Source organism: Mus pahari, chromosome 22, assembly GCF_900095145.1.
Source record: "Mus pahari chromosome 22, PAHARI_EIJ_v1.1, whole genome shotgun sequence".
Taxonomy (NCBI): domain Eukaryota; kingdom Metazoa; phylum Chordata; class Mammalia; order Rodentia; family Muridae; genus Mus; species Mus pahari.
The window spans coordinates 31,855,517-31,874,979 of record NC_034611.1 but is presented as its reverse complement, the minus strand read 5'-3'; the positions used below and the strand labels follow the sequence as shown (position 1 = coordinate 31,874,979).

The window sequence follows — 19,463 nt, the reverse complement described above, 5'->3', positions numbered from 1 at the left end:
AATGAAAACAGACTGTTTTTTAACACATTATTTTGTTTTTCACATTTATATCCTGTGAAAACCGAAGGAGCATTTATATAAATGAAACCTTTCTGCCAAGGCATAATATATTTCTTGTTATTTGAAGGATGAATGAAGAAGGCATATCAAACACCATGAAGTTAATGTTAATTACTAATGTCAACCATTAATTATATGCTTTTTTAATATGTCAGGTCTAAATGAGAAACAGGCAACTTCAGAATGAGGATCTGCATTTTGTAATTCATGTATGTCAAGTGATTTTACTTAGAATCTAAGCATAAAGATAGTTTTTTAAATGATTTCTCTCGAGGGTTTTTTAACAGAGATGTATTGGGAAGAAGGTAAGAAGAACATTTGGTTCAGGTACTGTATATCCAACTGGACATTTTTTCTAGTGTAAAAAAGCAGCAGGCTCTGTGCTGGTACACAAAACTATGGGGACGGTCTTGGCTACTAGAACCTAGGAAATCATTTTCACAGACAATAAAATATTCTGCTCATTAACAAAGCACAATTTAATGTGTCTTAAATTCTGATTTATCATTAACTACTTTTTTGTTAACTTAAAATTTAAACATCTTTGGAACCCAAGAAACATAGGTGCAGAAAATTGAGATTATCAGGCTATTCAAAGAAAGAACTATGAGACTTCTCAATGATTGGGAAGAGAGGCATTTATAAAGCAATCCACTCAGAAACAAAATGTCATGTAAAATATATAGAGTATGGCTATTTTCTGTGTCTGATTCCATCAGTGCCACACCAACTTGAAGAGCAGAAGTAACTGTGGATTATCATCCTTCTCTTTGCTCTCTGCAGTTACACAGAAAGCAGAGATGCAAAAAACCAAACCAAACCAAACCAAACCAAAAACAAAACACACACACACACACACACACACACACACACACACACACACACACACACACACATATACACACAAAGAAGGCCAAAGGCTTCCTTTGTCAGAAATTGTTTTCAACTAAGGAGAGTAACAGTACTTTAAAATATAGTTAATTTTAGAGTAGCCTTCTTGATCTTTTAAGCAGTTTATTTAAGACATGCACCTAAAGTAATTCTACAAAGTGGTTATATGACTACATCTTGTCACATGACTATATACCAGGGAGTAAAAATTCAAAGTATAAATTACATAATATTAGGAACTTCTGTCCCTTTACATTATATTTCTGCATATCATGGGACACTACTTAATCTTCCTAAAAGTATAGAAAAAGTGTACAAATGCCTTGGGGAAAAAAAAGGTTATTCTCTTTTTTTATTTTATTTTTTATTAGAAATTTTCTTTATTTACATTTCAAATATTAGTAGCCCCGTTCTTAGTTTCCCCTCTGAAAATCCCCTTTCCCCTCCCCCTGCTCTCCAACCCTCCCACTCCCATTCCTGGTCTTGGCATTCCCCTATACTAGGGTGTAGAACCTTCACAGAAGTAAGCTATTCTCATTAAAGCAAAACAAAACAAAACAAAAATAAGTATCTGTTATGTTTTCCATATAAAAACACTCCTGTGATGCTCTCAATTTACATTAGAGACTAAAGGTCAGTTTGGGTCCTGTAGCTTAGAATAAAATGAATGAGGCACTACTAGAATTCTTTGGCAAATAACTCAACTGCCCTTGGTAACACAGAAAAGATCAGGAATACTTTTATGCGCTAAAGTCTAACCAAAACAATGACACCTTACCCTGGGTTTTAGTAGTTTTTTTCTTTCGGGTATACTGATTTTAAATAATAATAAATAATGTATGATTCACTATTTCTATATAAGCCACTTTTTTACTCACTAAAACCTACTCCCTGTGAAGAAGGAGCAACATTTCTGATCAGTTTCTATCTGCAAGCTTCCCCTACTTTGCTTGCTGGGCACACCTGTAATCTCTGCAGTGAGAAGGATGAAGCAGAGGGACAATGAGTTTGAAGCTATTCTGGCTATACTGTAATATCTTACCTCAAAACATGAGTGGATGAGCGGAGCACTCTTCTAACCCTCTCAAGTAATAAAACAAAAACTTCAAAGAGGATTAAAGAATTATATATAAAACCTAAAACAAACTACTAGAAGAAACAGTTCAGGACACTGAATAGTCAAGGAGCTTTTGGACAAGGCCCCATCTTATCTAAAATATAGGAATCCAAAAATAAGACAACTGGAATATTGAACTAAAGTGCTGGTTACTACAGAGAAAACAGTCAACTTAAAGCAATTAGAATCAGAGAAAATATTTACAAACTACACATTTGAAAGGGGTTAGCATGCAATCCAAAAATCTCATTATTAACAAAACAAAAATCACTTAAAAATTTTCAGACATGTCTCAAAAGACCACATACAAATAGCTAACAGGCATATGAAAATATCAATATCAATAGTCACCAGAGGAATAAAAACTAAATCCCATGATATATTGCAAGATGACTTCATTCTAGAATGGCTAGTATCAAGGAGGAATTGCAAGGAAGAAATATAAAACTAATTTGAAAAGGCATAAGCATATATGAAATTCTCAAACATCTTTTTTTTATTTTAAAGTTTTATTTGCAAGGCATCTCTTTCTGCTATTAACTTCAAAGGCAGGGAAAGATGTTCTTGTAAGTTTCTATAGCAAAATTCAGTTTTGTTTTGTTTTTTTACTGGATCCTTACATCTCCATGATAGACAGATATAAACTACGATTTATACTAAGGGTATAACCCTAGTTTAAAAGGTGGTTCTGGGGTTTTACACAAAGGAAAGTAATGAGCACTGGTGATAATGTAGAAACATAGGAACCTTTTTACCCTGTTGGCAGGAGTGATTGTAAATTAGTTCAGTCATTAAGGAGGTTCCTGAAAATATTAATGCTGAAATGCCGTATGATCCGGCAATCCCATGCCTGGGCATGAATCCAAAGGAAATGAAGTCTGGATGTCAAAGAGACATCTGCACTCCCGTGTTTCCTGTAGCATTACTTATTATTCCCAAGAAATGGAAACAACCTTATGTGTCCACCAAGTGAAGAGTGGAAAGAGAAAATGTGATCTATATATATGAGAGAATATAACTCAGCCATAAAAGAATAAAGTTCTGGGTCTTCAAGATGGCTTGGTTGGTAAATCCTTGCCAAGTGTCCCAGTTTCAATTGCTGTGATAAAACACAAGTTGGGAGGGAAAGTGTTTTTACACTTCCACATTGTAGTCATCAAAGGACATCAGGACAGGAACTCAAACAGGGAAGGAACCTGGAGGCAGGAGCGGATACAGGTGACATAGAGGGGTGCTGCTTACAGGCTTGCTTATCACAGCTTGTTCAGCCTGCTTCCTTATAGAACCCAAGACCAGGGATGGTACCACCTGCAGTAGAGTGGACCCTCACCCACAAATCACTAAGTAAGAAAATGTCCTACAATTGGAACTTTTGGAGGACATTTTCACAATTGAGGTCCCCTCCTCCCAGATAACTCTAGCTTGTGTCATGTTGACATAAAGCTAGTCAGCACACCAAGCAAATTTGGGGAGCCAAGTTTGGAGCACTGTCCCCTACATAAAAGACCTGGGTGAAGGGTCATGTGTCTATAATATTAGCACTGGGGAGGGTGAGACAGGAGGATCCCTGTGACTTGCTGGCTAATCAGACTAGCCTAGTCAGCCACCTCTAGGTTCAGTGAGAGACCATGCCTTAATTAAAAGGAAGAGCCACTGAAGACACCTGACGCTGACCTCAAGCCTTCATACGTGGATATTCATGTGTGCTCACGGGCCTCTCTACTTCCTTCTTCCCTCAAAAATAATGAAATTTCAGACAGAGAAGACATTAAGTGAAATAAGTCAGGTACAGAAAGGAGAGTATAAATTCTGCTGTGCTATGCAATGTAAGGTGAGTATAGACAATAATTATGTATTGTATATTCCAAAAGTTAGAGGCTTGTGACATAGCTCAGTGGTAGAGGACATGTTTAGCATGCACGAGGCCATGGTGTTAATCCCTACTAGGACTCCCCCCCCCCACCCCAAAAAAAAAATCTACTCTAAGTTTGAAATACTTTGATTATACCAAAAGAAAGGATAAATGTTTGAAGAGTGAGATGTGCTTGAGTGACTTGATCGTTACATAACATATACGTGCACAACAACATGTTACCCCACAAGATGTATAAATGCCATGTTTTGACATGTCAACTAAATAAAGAAAATCTAAGACCTATGAGATGGCTCATTACAGAAGATTTGATTCTTCTGACAGCAGAAGAGTCAAATAATACATCCCAAGTTCACATGGTTAAGGGCTGACCATATTTGAAACCTAAACCTGACACAGAAGAAAGATGACTGGTTTTTAAATGACTTAACATTAATTGTTGTGGTTGTTTCCTCTTATGTGGACGAAGGAAATTTCAGCAAGGAAAGAAAGATCTAGGAGAGACAAAGGTGGCCCTGAGCTTTGAAACAAATACCAGAATTCCATATTAGCTAAGACTAGAAAAAGAACACATGTACTCAAGGCAATACTGAAAAGGACAACAGATATGACCCACCTTTTACCTCTGCAGCAAAAAATGATGACACAGCATGAGTATCTACTGGTTACCTCAGGGATAGGACTCAGAGATCTGAATACATAATGGTAAAACACAAACCATTATGTAAATATCCAATGCTGCCAGGGTGTATTTCTTTCAAGGCAGAGTGAGCAGAGGAAAGACGGGGTCTAATTAAAGCCAAAACACTGACCCCCCCCCCACACACACAAAGCATGCTAGAGAATGTGCACCTCTGAGGACTGCACATTGAGAAAGCTGCATAACCAGAAGCTGCAGATGCTCCTACTCAGGGCTCCAGTGTCCAGTGTCCAAGGTCTGTTGCCTTCGAGGTAAATTAAGGTTTGATCATAATGTCTCCGTCCCTGAGGGAATCACAGTGAAAAAGAGGAAATGGCAAGCACTGGCCATTATGGAGGCTGAATCAAATGTCTGCATACAACCACCAGTTCAAAATACCTGTGTAGTCTCGGGTAATTTTTAAAATCAAAGTTTCTGGAATGGAAAACTAACTATAAAGAAGTAATGAAAGTGGAACATTAGAAAGTGCAGGAAATAAAGGAAGTGCCATCTCTAGGGGCCAACTGTGAAGGGAAACACTTTAACTCCAGATGCCACAGGCTACCTTCTACCTGCTACCACTGTCAGTGGGAAAACAGGAAGGCATTTGCTGCCTAAAAGGTATAAAACAAGAATATATAAATTTCCCTAACACTTGGAAATTTCTTTGAGTAATGACAATTTTCATATAGGTTAAAATAGTTCTGATACACACATGTGGAAGTATAATAACCAGACTATCTTACATTATAAATAATGAAATACAGTAACACAGAAAATAAATTTGCCAAATGTCAAGTTACTCAAATTGTAGCTTTCATAGTAGAAATAATAGCAATACCTAGCATTTATTAGTATTTACTATGAGCCTTGTATTATGTCAACTACTTTATAAACATTATTTCTCATCCTGTGAGGCAGAAACAGTTATTATTCAAATCTTATAAATGAAGAATTGAGACAAAAAGAGAATGTGCTTGTACCTAGTCATGGCAGAGCCAGCAGAGCTGTGTGACCTTGGAAGAAATGACTTACTTCCCAATTCCTGCTCGGAGTGAAGAACAGCAGTAACTAAAGGTTCTTACAGCCACTTAACGGGATTCTTGTAAGTCACAAGGCGTCCATTACCACGCCCAGACTCTTTCACACCTACTATTCACATTCAGTTCTGCCGTCCTGACTCATTTCTCACACTAAAGGGGTTTCCACATGTTCCCCTTCCCCCACCTTCCACGATCTGTTTTCCTGTTTTCATCTGTCTTGATTCCACATGTTCCACCACTCCCCAACCATACTGGAGTGGCAACAAACACAATCTGTGGCTCTTCTCTGCATTCTTCCCTGGTAACTTAGCAGGTCTGTGATTACTGTGTGATTAGCACACAGTAGATTCCTTTTCTGGTATGCATAGATTTCACAATTTAAAGAAATGCATTGTATTTTACAATTTAAAAAAAAGAACTTTTGATAAAGCTCCTACCACACAGGACAAACATGACACAGTAATGTGATGGGCAGGAGTTGATAGGAATCTGCAAAGACTGAACGATTCTTTTAGCTCTATTCCAAACATGGTGACTTTAAAACTCTGCGTTAGTGTTAAAGGAAAAAAAAAAAAAAAAGAAAAGAACTGTTTCAAATCACTGAGTAGAACCACTCCTAGTATCCAACTTATTAGGTGCTGGTAAACACAAAGACAATGAGGGTCCTTCAGATACCCTTGGATGCGTTTCTCGGTTCCATTTCTGTGAAATGAAACTAATAACTGCTTCACTATACGAAAGTAACATATAACCCAAGTCCCAAACTTTTAAACCTGGAAGTAACCTTAAGAAACTACCTAATACAGCAGTTCTCAGTCTGTGGGCCATGACCTCTCTAGGGGTAAGAACATTGGAAAACACAGATATTTAAATTGTGATTCATAACAGTAGCAAAATTACAGTTATGCAGTAACAATGAAAATAATCTTATGGTTGGGGTCACCACAACAAGAGGAACTGTATTAAAGGGTCTCAGTATTAGGAAAGTTGAGAACCACTATCCAGTACAATCCTATCTTTAAGAACTGGAAGTGGGGAGGAGAGAGCACCTCAAATGATGAGATCAAAGCAGAGCTATGACCGCTTTGAGCAAAGATTAGAGAACCAGTACCAGCTATGAGTGTACAGTGAGTGACGTAGCTATGAGTATACAGTGAGTGATGTAGCTATGAGTATACAGTGAGCGACGTAGCTATGAGAGTATACAGTGAGTGACGTAGCTATGAGAGTATACAGTGAGTGACGTACAACAGAAGACTGGGGGAATGTGAAGCAAAGGGTATAAACGAACACTTGTCTAGGAAGGAGAACGCATTATGACCGAGAACTTGGAACTCAGTTTTTCATCCATTACACAGAAATATAAGGTCCCACAACTATCTACAGAGCTGGTAACCTATCAAATAAGTGAAAACAGGTATGTAGCGTGTAAGGCAAGACAGTTTGTAGTTCAGGTATAACTCTATTGCTTCAAATCCTAGTAAGTGTGATTTAGAGTCAGTAGAACATCACTGAAAAAGTACAGGTCTGAAGACAGACATGCCAGAATATAGCATTTCCTCATAAAAGGAATATTTCCTCATTTCTTCTAATTATTAAATAAATCTTCCTTAAAAATTAAATTAACCACTCTCCTTTTCTTGTTGTTTCCTGGTAACAAGGTTGGCACAAACTATGGGTGTGGTTAATTCTATTGACAAGTTCTTTATAAATATTTAAATTAGAAAACAAAAAACTGAGGAACTGTTATTATTAGCAAGCAAATTTCAGACGACTTATAATTTCTGTACTAGTCTTGGTCTAACCAGTTTTAACTGCTGTTCCTGACCGTATTTTATATTGAAAACTCTAAGTACAATAAAGCACAAAGCAGACTATTCTGCACATGTGCAACAGAACCTGAACTGAGACCTATGCAATCAGAATAGATTCCATGTTCCCAAATAAAAATCATTGCTCTATCCCAAATACTCCCAAATAAAAATCATGGTTTCTCAAATGCCATTTTAAGACTGAAATATATTTCTAGTGTTATAATACTATATTTGTTTATATACAAAACTATTAAAAGTAGCTACAAAGTGGAATATGAGCAAATCCCTACACTAGATACAACACTGCAACATACCAAAATTTAAAATCCACAGAGACTGTACACTATTTTATAAAGACATCAAAGGTTAAATACATGTGATAATTTAAGCTTTTGCTAGGGCCAGATGAGTTAATCTGCAAGGATGGGAACAACAAAACAAGAAAGAACTAAGAGCCAATGGCAATGAATCAAGCATGCCCTTATTTCTATACTGGATTCATGGGTTCAGGAAGTACAGTCCATGACTGCTTGGCTCTGTTGTTTTGGTAGGAGGTGGAATATCACGTCATGGCAGGAACACAAGGCAGAGGAGGTCTGTTCTCGTAGTGGTCAGAGCGGAGAGAGACAGACCTCAATAGTACTGAATGATGAGGGCAAGAGTTCCAACTCTCAGTCTTTGGGGTATACTTCAAATGCAAACTTCAGCAAAGACTATGGTAACAGGCTCTAAGATTTCATGTAGCAATACTAGCTGAGTACTTAAAATGGATGTTTAACCATCCCCAGCTACTACTGGTATAAAAACATGAGACTGTTTCCCCAAGGAGGTGGGAGGTGTTGAAGCTAACTCTAAGGGAGAGGGCTAAATAAGGATCTTTACGTCAATAGGAACATATCCTTAAAAGGGATTAACAAGACCCTGTCCCTCCTTTTGTGTTTTTCAGCCACAAGGTGAGCAGACTGGTTCCACTACAAGCTTTTGCCATAATGTATGTGATGTGTTGTTCCACCACAGGCCCCAAGCAATGAGGCCTTATGATTAGTGACTAGATCCTCCAAAGTGTAAGGCAGAATAAAGATTTTTGTTCTTTTCACTGATGTTTGTAACAGTAACTAAAGTTCACAAAGGGCTTAAGTTTACTATTTAGTTTTAAATTACGCCTCAGTAGACGTTTGCAGGGTCCTAAAAGGTTGTATCTCCACCAGGGAGACGTTAGGCCGCAGGTAACTCCTCTCTTTCTTCAATCTTTAAACTGAGAACAGTAAGAGCACCTTCAGGGATAAACTAGTTAACAAAGCCCAAACACCTATAGTCAAGCAGGCATTCACATGCACACACATGTCTGTATGCATGTGCATGTGTGTGCACATCTAAGTAATCCTGGATTCTCTGAAACACAGTCATTATTCCACTTATTGAGAAGGTTCTGTTTATTTACTATCATAGATGAAGAAATGGCCATGCAGCTAGTAGCCCCATGGATGATACTTAGTGACAAAGTCATAATTCTGAACAGGAGGATTTCATTCCTCTACTGCAACTTTGTATCCTTCCTTCTAAGAATATTTGCAATTTCTTTTGAATTGGAGTTGATTAGATTTTGTATACCTTCCTCCTCTCTTCATTTTCATCTGAGAAAATGTTACATGTCCTCTTTCTGTAAATTGTAAAACAGACTTACATGTATGTTTTGCGAGTTGGTGAAACAAATCGTTGAACAAATTACGATTTGTTTTTATATACAATGCTTCGTGGAGACGAAATACCAGCACCATCGTGAAAGTTTTAGTATAACTGAAAAAAAAAATACTTCAGAAAAGTTCAAAAAACTGAAAAATATGAATAGGATATTAGCCCAGAAGCTGGTAATACCCAAGATACAATTCGCAAAACACATGAAACTCAAGAAGAAGGAAGACCAAAGTGTGGATACTTTGATACTTCTTAGAAGGGGGAACAAAATACCCATGGAAGGAGTTACAGAGACAAAGTCTGAAGCAGAGACTGAAGGAATGACCATCCAGAGACTGCCCCACCTGGGGATCTATCCCAGAAACAACCACCAAAACCAGACACTATTGTGGATGCCAACAAGAGCTTGCTGAAAGGAGCCTGATAAAGCTGTCTCCTGAGAGGCTCTGCCAGTGCCTGGCAAATACAGAAGTGGATGCTCACAGCCATCCACTGGATAGAACACAGGGTCCCCAATGAAGGAGCTAGAGAAAGGACCCAAGGAGCTGAAGGGATTTGCAGCCCCATAGGAGGAACAACAATATGAACTAACCAGCATTTCCAGAGTTCCCTGGGACTAAACTGCCAACCAAAGAAAACACACGGTGGGACATGTGGCTCTAGTTGCATAAGCAGTAGAGGATGGCCTAGCCGGTAATCAATGGGCGAGGCCCTTGGTCCTGTGAAGGATCCCCAGTATAGGGGAATGCCAGGGCCAGGAAGGGGGAGTAGGTGGGTTGGTAAGCAGGGGGAGGGGGAAGAGGATAGGGGGTTTTCAGAGGGGAAACCAGGAAAGGGCACTGCATTTGAAATGTAAATAAGGAAAATATCTAATAAAAAAGAAAAATATGAATAAAGCAAAGTGACATGAAATTGTATACTATTTAGGGCAGTGACTCTCAACTTTCCTAATTCTGTGACCCTTTAATACAGACCCCAACTATAAAATTTCGTTGGTACTTCATAACTGTAATTTTGCTACTGTTATAGATTGTAATAAATATCTGATATGCAGGATACCTGATAGGCGACCCTCAAAGGCATCAACGACCCACAGCTTGAGAACTATTGGTCTAGGGAATTACCAACAATTTGGTATAAACATATGTCATATGTTTATGACAAATGGCAGTGGCGAATGACAGAAATTTAACTGGAATATTAATGGAATGCAGGACAAACTCTGGCTGCCTTATACACATCAGGATGTGTTTGTCTGCTACCAGAATACTGTGCAGTTAACATTATGAAGACAGAGGGTAATCAAATGATCCCTTCTATGAGTAATCCTACAATGAAGTCCATGTATCCTTACTAAAGTACAGTTGTCCCTATAATCTTGGAGATTTCAAAAGTTTGTGCTCTCAAAAGCTGGAGTTAAGTAAACAAGTCATCAAGGTCAAAAAATCAACCCAGGGGGCTGGTGAGATGGCTCAGCAGGTAAGAGCACCCGACTGCTCTTCCAAAGGTCCTGAATTCAAATCCCAGCAACCACATGGTGGCTCACAACCATCTGTAACGAGATCTGACTCCCTCTTCTGGAGTGTCTGAAGACAGCTACAGTATACTTACATATAATAAATAAATAAATCAAAAAAAAAATCAACGCAGACAAAACCCCCTTACACAACCGATATCCCACTGTAATGCAAGGACCTACTCATTTACATAGCTTGCTAAATGCGAAGGCTAATTTTGCAGTGCTAGCAGTGGGTGCTCTACATTATATGGTCTTGAGTAGAATGAATACATTTCTCTATTACTATCTATTTCTGTTATTTTGTCTTTGTAGTAATAGCTTAACTTATGTTTGTATGTAAACTCTGGATGTAACAAAGAAATGGAGAAAAGTATTATATGACATGGTAAGGTTTCTGTTTTTATTTTACTTTAAGATGTATCAAGCAATTGTTATGAATTAAGGCAACAAATGATGTTTAGATGAAGTCTATGAAATAAATGAAGAAACTCTTAGGGAATATGACATTACATTATGACTTGTGGATTGCTAAAGGGAACCCCCCCAAACAATCATTACTAGACCATGACAACTCATTTCTAAATGCTTTAGTCTAGTTTTGTTCAGTTAGGGATTCAGTTTCTATCAACTCATTCTCCAAATTTAATAGCAAGGTAATGGATGAAAATAACAGAGGATAAGACAACGGCCTTATAGAGGAGAAGTCACTTTTCAGGTTCATCTGCGTCCAGAATATGACAGTACTAAGATCACCAGTCTTTGTTCTTGTGGGTTGAGGGTAGTCATAAGTAAGACCATTTCGGTAAAACAATATTAACTATTACTATTGCGTATGTGCAGCGGTGTGCTGTGGGCAAACATGCTATAAGAGGACAACTGTGGAGACCTCTGAACAACTTTGTGGAGTTGGTTCTCACTCACCTTTATGTGGGTTCTAGAATTAAAATCCGGTCGCCAGGCTTGTATGCCTAGCTTTCTCACTTGCCCTTTGTGAAGAATATGAAAATGAAATGCATTCATCTTTAATAATACATCTAAAATGGAAAGAGGGGGGAACTTTCAGAAGTTTAATGACCTGTAGGATTTTGTGCCCGAGAATAAACGAACTGCCTATACAGAAGCTAAGGAAATGGAAGATGCTGAGCTGACTAAGATTGTTGTTCCAGTCTTAAGTCAGGATAAAGAGTATGGAAAACAGCTGTAGAAAATGAAGCACTCAATTCTTTCTGAGCATGTGATCACTGGTGATTTGAATGTAGTCATCTAAGAACCAAATTAGGTAAATATCCCTTCTGGCCTCACCAGCCAACTGTGAATTTAAAATTGAGTTCAGGGGGAGGCTTTGGACAGACCAGCTGTCTTATAAAAAATAATGGTAGAGTGCTTTGTTACCCTATAATTACATATGGGATCATTCCACTATATCTTTAGCTGACATGCCCTGATGAGGGAACATGATTTGTTTAATAAAAATTTAGGAGTCATTTTTGAAATTTATTAAATGTACTCAAATATTTTTGGTCACCTATTATACAAATAAACTAAGACTAAATTCTCTTTCTGAGACTTTTCCTAATTGGTGGGAATATATTTCAAAAAAGAAAAGGGTCTAATGGTAATGTCAACTAATTCTTAACTACATCAACTAAAGTGGCCCTTTCGCAGTAAAATTTGCTCTATAATTTATCTTAATGGATTGGGTGTATCAATAAATATTGAAAATGTCCGGTCTCTTTTTCCTCCCTCCATTTAAATCAAATCCAATTTCATGTCAACAGATTGTATGGATGTATAATTACAATATCTAATGCAACTGGGAAAGCAGTGTCCTTTGATAAATAATTTTCTAAAACCTCTAAAACATTCTGCATCCTCAGTACTTCTCTCATGAGTCAAGAAAACCAGTAAATTATAGGAGACACTATTGGCCACTGCCAATTGTTAATGGATTTAAAAAACCCTATCATCAGATCCAACAGTGACAAGTAGTTTGGATTACAAGTCAGCCAAGTAGGAACCAAAAAGAACATAGCGATGTTTCAGAAAGGTTTTGTATCAAAAGTGTAAGCAAATTCTGGTGGAAATAACAATAAAGTCACCAGTATGATAGAATGTTCAGCTAGGGCATATAAATAAGCTTTATCCATCTATACTCCCTTGAGATTGACATCTTATATGTACATAAACATATATAGTTCTTGCCCCTCTTCTACCTTCTAAGAACGAAGCAAATGATTTCTCGTAATTTACCAATCCAATTTCCCTTCTCCCTTGATTTAATGTCTCTTCTAGAGTACCTATTATTCCCCAAAACCCATATATAGCTTTAATATACAAAATACAGCAATTTAAAGTTAACTTGAATTCTAAACAGAAAAAGATATGAAAAAAATCAAATGAATAAGCTTAATCATCAAAAAAAAGCAGCTCAGATTGACTTAGAATGAGGTTATAAAGAAACTTCACAATTTTAAAATTACTGTCATTCTAGACACTTAGAAACACAAACAGTCCTCTAAAGAGAAATACTCTTTACTTTTACTGCAGTCCTTTACAAGAAAGGAAAGGATGGGGAGAAAGCTTTCCTCAAAGATTATCCATTAAGTCAATGTGCTGTGAGGTTTATTATAAAGCTCTGGGATTAGGGTGGAGAGCCTCAAAGACTTTTATTATATCACTAATTTCCTTTTATAATTCTTCAGCAAATGAACCTTTTAACTGGTTCTGCATGCTTAGGGTTTGATATATGCTATAGCAGGGACCATCTGCATAGAACCAATGAAAACATGGGTCTGTAATTTTAAAGCACCCATTTCATGATGCAAGCAAGCAAACAAACAAAGCCATGTATATACTGAGGAAAGAACTATTGAAGTGGCCAGGCCTAGGAGCACACACCTTTAATCCCAGTACTCAGGAGGCAGAGGCAAGTGGATCTTTGAATTCAAGGCTAACCTGGTCTACAGGGTGAGTTCTAGGACAGCCAGGGCTACTCAGAGAAATGCTGTCTCAAAAAACAAAACAAAACAAAACAAAACAAAACAAAAGTAAAAGATTTGTAGTGAATGAAACCAACTAGAAGATCACCAATTGAGCATGAATGCATAACACTTTAAGAGAAGATTCTCAGGCAAAACAGATGGAACTGGAAAGGTATGTGGACTTTACTAGCATCCTATAAATATCACCTAAAAATATAAAACTTTAATCTATCTGCAAACTTTTGTCCTTTTTTAAGGATTAAGTTTCATAAAACTTCATGAACAAAGTGAAAATACTTGGCAATATATTTTTCTTTTCCAGAGACAAAGTTTTTCTATTTGTAACAGAGACCTCACTGCTCTGGGACTCTGTAGACCAGGTTGGCCTCAGACTCACAAAGACCCATCTGCCTCTGGCTACCAAGGGCTGGGTTTAAGGCGTACACCACCACGTTGGTTCACAATACATTTTTAAAAAGTGTCCAGTATTACAATTCCAGTAGGACACCCCACCCTCCAAATTTACTCTTATGAGAGAAAACTCTTTACAGTGTTCACCACTTCGAAAAAGCTTAGAATATTCGGAGGAAAGTTCAGTAAACATAGAAAGAAAAGGCAATAAACAATAATGCTACTTGCAGTGCTTATAGTTATTCTGAAAGGAAAAGGCTTAATTATGTAGATAACAAGACAATAATAACATATTTTCAAAGGCCATCCTTTGGCGAAAAATCAGCAGTTGTCTGTGAAAAAAGTAACTATTGACTTAACAGTTTGTTCTCGTAAGTCATTGTCTTGCAGAACACGAGGTTATATTAGGCTCCAGTCACCCCTACTTTCAGCCTTCCTAGTATCTGGTAAGAGAGACAGTGGAGCTAATTTTCTGTCCTTCTAGAAGAACTACTAGACTGCTAAATTTTTATCATCATCACCTCTGAAACACAGTAAAAATCACTGTGAGAACCAATGGTTTATTAGATGGAACTCACCATCAACAATGTCAACCCTGCCTGCTTGTATTAACAGGAAAATGTTTTACGAGTTCCACCACTCGGCATCAATTTAACTCTAGCACCAGCTATGCTGTAAACTGTGAGTGTAATTTATATGGTGACCGATGTGTAGAAGAAGCAATATCTAGGTGAAACTTCTCACAGCCTGACAAAATGCTTTGATTTGCGCCATTCAGAGAACTGAGCAAAAAGTTTAAGCAATCGCCACCAACAGCTTTTATCTCCAAATGTGCTAAAAATTTATTACTGAATGAGTGCAACCTATTGCTTTAGAGCCTGGCTTGATAGAACAGAAATGATTGGATAAATATTACATTTCAACTGGTACATATCTTGCCCATTAGGTTAAATATTGGACAAACTATGTGTTTAAGATAAGTATCGGTCTAAGCTGATTCCATCACATAGTACATTTTGAAAGTCTCCAAATGTTTCCATAGTAACATTTTCTAACGTACCTGTAGCTGAGGATACATGTTCCTCACCAATTAGGAGAAAGAAAACCTAGGAACCTCTGTACTCTTCTTAAACAATCTATTTTGTCTTTTCCTTAGCACTTGCAGTTATCAGTATTTACTATCTACTCCTATCTAGGAAGTGTCCTCTCAGACTGGAAGGGACATAAATAGAGCTTGACCATAGATCCTAAATAAAAGTTTATTATTCTGGCCTTCCTAAACATTTTAAACTTCAGTTGAGCCTCTCAATTGCAATGCTTGGGACCTATGTTAAAACATCAATCTTGCTAGCTCCTATGATTTTCAGGCAAAGTACAAAGGTAACTTATATTCTATACTCTGAGGCACGTGCCTCTGTTTACAATCTGTCAGTTGAGTTAGATGTGAAATTTTTCACTTAAGGCATAATATCAGTGATCAAAAAGTTTTGAATATTGTTGTATTTTGGATTTTTTTTGTAGGGATGGCCAACTCACAGCATAGATTTCACATTTACAGCTTTCCCAGTAGTTACTGCTACAGAGTCAGGGGAAAGTACTCATGTGGCAACTTCTATTTCTAACTATCTGAGAATATACACCTCTAAAGGTAGCTACAGATTCAGGGGAAAGTACTCATGTGGCAACTTCTGTTTCTACCTATCTGAGAATAGACACCTCTAAAGGTAGCTCTGGAAGGGGTGCTGGGGAGACCTCCCAGTCAGTAAAGTGTTTGTTGTGCAAACATGAAGACCTGTGTTCCATTATTTACATCCACATAAAAGAGCCAGGCATAGTGGCATGCATTTAAAATGCCAGCACTGAGAGTGTGGAGACAGGAGGACCCCTGTCTTGACAAACTAGTGTGCCTAATCAGCAAGCCCCGGGTTCCAGTGAGAGGCCTTGTCTAAAGAATCAAAGTGGCTGAGTCCTCAGGAACCATGCCCGAAGGTGGCATCAGTTTTCCACACGTCTCCACACCCATGGGTACACACACACATACAACAATGAATGCCTGATCTGCGTCACTGAGGACTTGCTAGGATTGCTGCATGGAGCTTTTAAATACCACTTTAAGATCAGGGGAAGGATCCAATACATATAATCTTCAATGCCTCTGGGTTCCTTATCAACTATAGTAGCCTTAACTAACCTGATTAATTCAGTGTTACTTTCTAAAATTTTCTAATGTAGTTTGATTAAATTCTGCAAGGTAAGTATTACTTCTTGTTTAGTAATTTAAAAAAAAAAAAAAAAAAAAAACACTCCAAAGGTTGAATAACTTGACGAGTAAAATTGGAAATTGAGTTATTTACTAAAGTTGCCTTTACAGTACCCCCAAACCATCAACTTCTTACATATTACAGAAATTTACTATTAACCAAGATATATCACTAGATAAAAATGATCACTCATTCCTAAGTTTTATTTTCCACAATGAAAATTTCCAGCCTGGTAGGCAATAAAAAAAAAAAAAAAAAATCCATGTAAAATGGATATAAAGTAAAAACTTTTATTTAGAAATAAGCTACCTCACATTCTATTTACAAAGTCATGTATTATATATCACTACTAGAAGACTTAAGTACTTAACTTTCAATGTCTAGCAAGATCTCTTAAACTGTTTTTCTTATCTTGTTCTTTAAAATTCAAAAAAAAAAAAAATCCCACTTGACTAAAAACGCAAAACAGGAAGGCTGTCCCTTCTAGGGTTAACAGATGCTTTTTGTAAGATTTTAGGTAAGATTAACCTTTTGCTCACAATAGGAATGGTTATTGGTTTGATTTTTTTCACTGTCTTTAACTCAGGTAAAAATCAATACAGAGCGAGACAAAGGGCTCTAGAGGGTCTGGCAATACCAGCTTTTGGTTTGGCTCCTGCACAATTCTACAGCATGCTGAGGCTGGGAAGGATTAGCCTGCTTGTGTTGAGTAAACCGATGATACTCAATAAACAGTTTCTGTTGTAAACCCCTTAGGACGCGCAAAGCCACACTAGTTGGCAATAGACCAGATAAGCGGCAGAACCAGCTGTAATCTCATTTAGACCTGAGCTGATCCTCCTGTCCTTTCATTCCACAGGATCAAAGCAAACCACTGAGGAGGCAGCTGTATTACAGCAGCCCAGCTTGCCGGATGAGGCAAACATTTCATAAATTCCACTCCTTCAAGCAAGTCTCTACTAATCTACCCAGAGCTGGGACAATCAATGAATTTCTGAATTCATTAGATTGGTCATTATAGGATAACCACTTTCTCTTTGGAAAAAAACTGTACATCAACTTTACACAAAGGCTGCTACTACTTTGAACATTCCGGGGAGATTTTTGTTTTGGTTTTTGTTTTCCCCTGGAAATGCCTAAATGTGCCCATAATATAAAAATACAAATGATTTAAAATTCCTTAGTTCATATGATGGTAAATTTCTCTATATAATACAGCCGAATATCACTCAAATATGCCAAAGTCATAGGAGCACCTCCTTTCTTAAGGACACAGGATATGAAAAAACTTACTGACACTAATCCAAATGAATGTCCAGAAAAATTTTAAGAAAAGTTTTTGCAGTCTATCAAAGATTATCATTGACTATTCTTTAACTAGTACATTAAACAGAACACAATTTTAAATGTATTCATAATTGGAGTTTTAAATGTCTCAAATTATCCACGTGTTTTGTCACTCCTACCCCTTTCAACAGGACTGACTTAGTTTTGGATGTGACTAAGACTTTTTTTCTTAAAAAAATGTAAATTTCAAGCTATGAACCTTTAAGGAGCACGCACCAATTTCAAACCCAAGAGAATAGTAATTGGATGTACAAGGGGTAGTAAAGAGACAGATGTCAGACGTATCACAAATCACTCTGTAAACACAAGAGTACTCTACTCTGCTAGGCTAGGAACAGCAGCACTGTACAAGAGCCCAGTGCTGAACGCAATGCCTCAGAAAGCTGCACAAGACCCAGTGAGGGAACTGGAAAACCTGAGGGTCTGGGGAGTATTAGGGTCTGAATACCACATCTTATCGTAGCTGTCACTGAAAACATTTAAATATTCTTAAGCTCAAAATAAATAGGCAATGGTCTAGATCTGGCTAGCAGTAACTTAGCCTGCTCCTTCTAGTGCAAACCACTCATTTACAAAAGACAGAAACGTTGATCATTTTAGGGTTCAGATTCCCACGTTCTGCTTTATTGTTTCTCTACAGACTCAGAATATTTTTCTGCTTCTACAGCAAATGGGTGTAGTGACAAGGCTTCTATAAGAAAATGAAATGAGGATTCTTAGTTCTGAAAACCACAGGCAAGAGTGCTTGGTACACATCAGTGTAGACAACACTCCAAAGTTATTATGCATTTTCTGATCCTTCTAACACTAGCAAGCCTTACATTTAGTTAGCCAACTTCTTTCCTCCGTTCTTCAGATGTACAAGAGTACCATTTAACATGATCACACAATAACAGTAAAAGTGAAAAATATCAAACCTTAACTCTTCTAATATTTGCAAAATCCAGACCCTTGTAGTAATAACATGATAGGAAACTGCAAAACTGTGTAATTATACTTTAATTGTATTGTGAGGCATGCATTAATCTCAAAGTTTAAGTACTAAGCATAGAATTATAATAATTCTGTAAAACAAATTGAAGCTAGCTAAGTAGGTCAGAACCACTAACATGCAACAGGAGACCTCTGGGAATTTATCAGTTAATGGCTATTTATGTGCAAATGAGTGCCCTCCAACCTTCCAAAATCCTGTGTAGCTGAAGGGTATTTCTGCTAACCAGGAGCACTGCTTAACTGCAGAAGCATAAATTAAACCATTTTATTGGAACCATTTTTAAATCTTCACTTTCCTTTTCCACATTCCACTCTTTCTAGAAGCACAATTTACAGGACACACTTAACAAAAGGTCGCTGAGCAGTTTTCAAAACTGATCTCCAATTCTTGTTTTGCAGGACAAAAAAAAATTCAAGGGAATTTGTATCTATAATAATTTGTCTTAACCTATCAAAGGTAATTAAAAAGGGGGCAAAAGTTTTTGTTAAGAAGAGCCTTCAGGGTTGGAGAGATGGCTCAGCCATTAAAGGCTAGGTTCACAACCAAATATAAGAAGAGCCTTCAATCTGATCTTTTTCAAATGAGAATTAAGTATTTAAATGTTTTTAAGGGAATATGCCATGATTTGGGCTTGAACGTCTTTCATGTTATGAAGGCTTGCTTCCTGATTGCTGGTGCTACTGGAAGAGATGGACTCTTTCTTCATCAGGCTTGGGTCACTGGTAGTATGCTTTGCAAAGCTAGGTGGGAGCTCTAACCCTGAGTTGTTCACCTGGTG

At 37.4% G+C, this 19,463-nt stretch overlaps 1 protein-coding gene across 3 annotated transcripts in view; it reads right to left on the bottom strand.

Annotated features, from left to right (window-relative positions):
* Positions 1-19,463, bottom strand: part of Mms22l (MMS22 like, DNA repair protein) — a 109,553-nt gene that overhangs the window by 30,030 nt on the left and 60,060 nt on the right. The gene's annotated exons all lie outside the window — the stretch shown is intronic.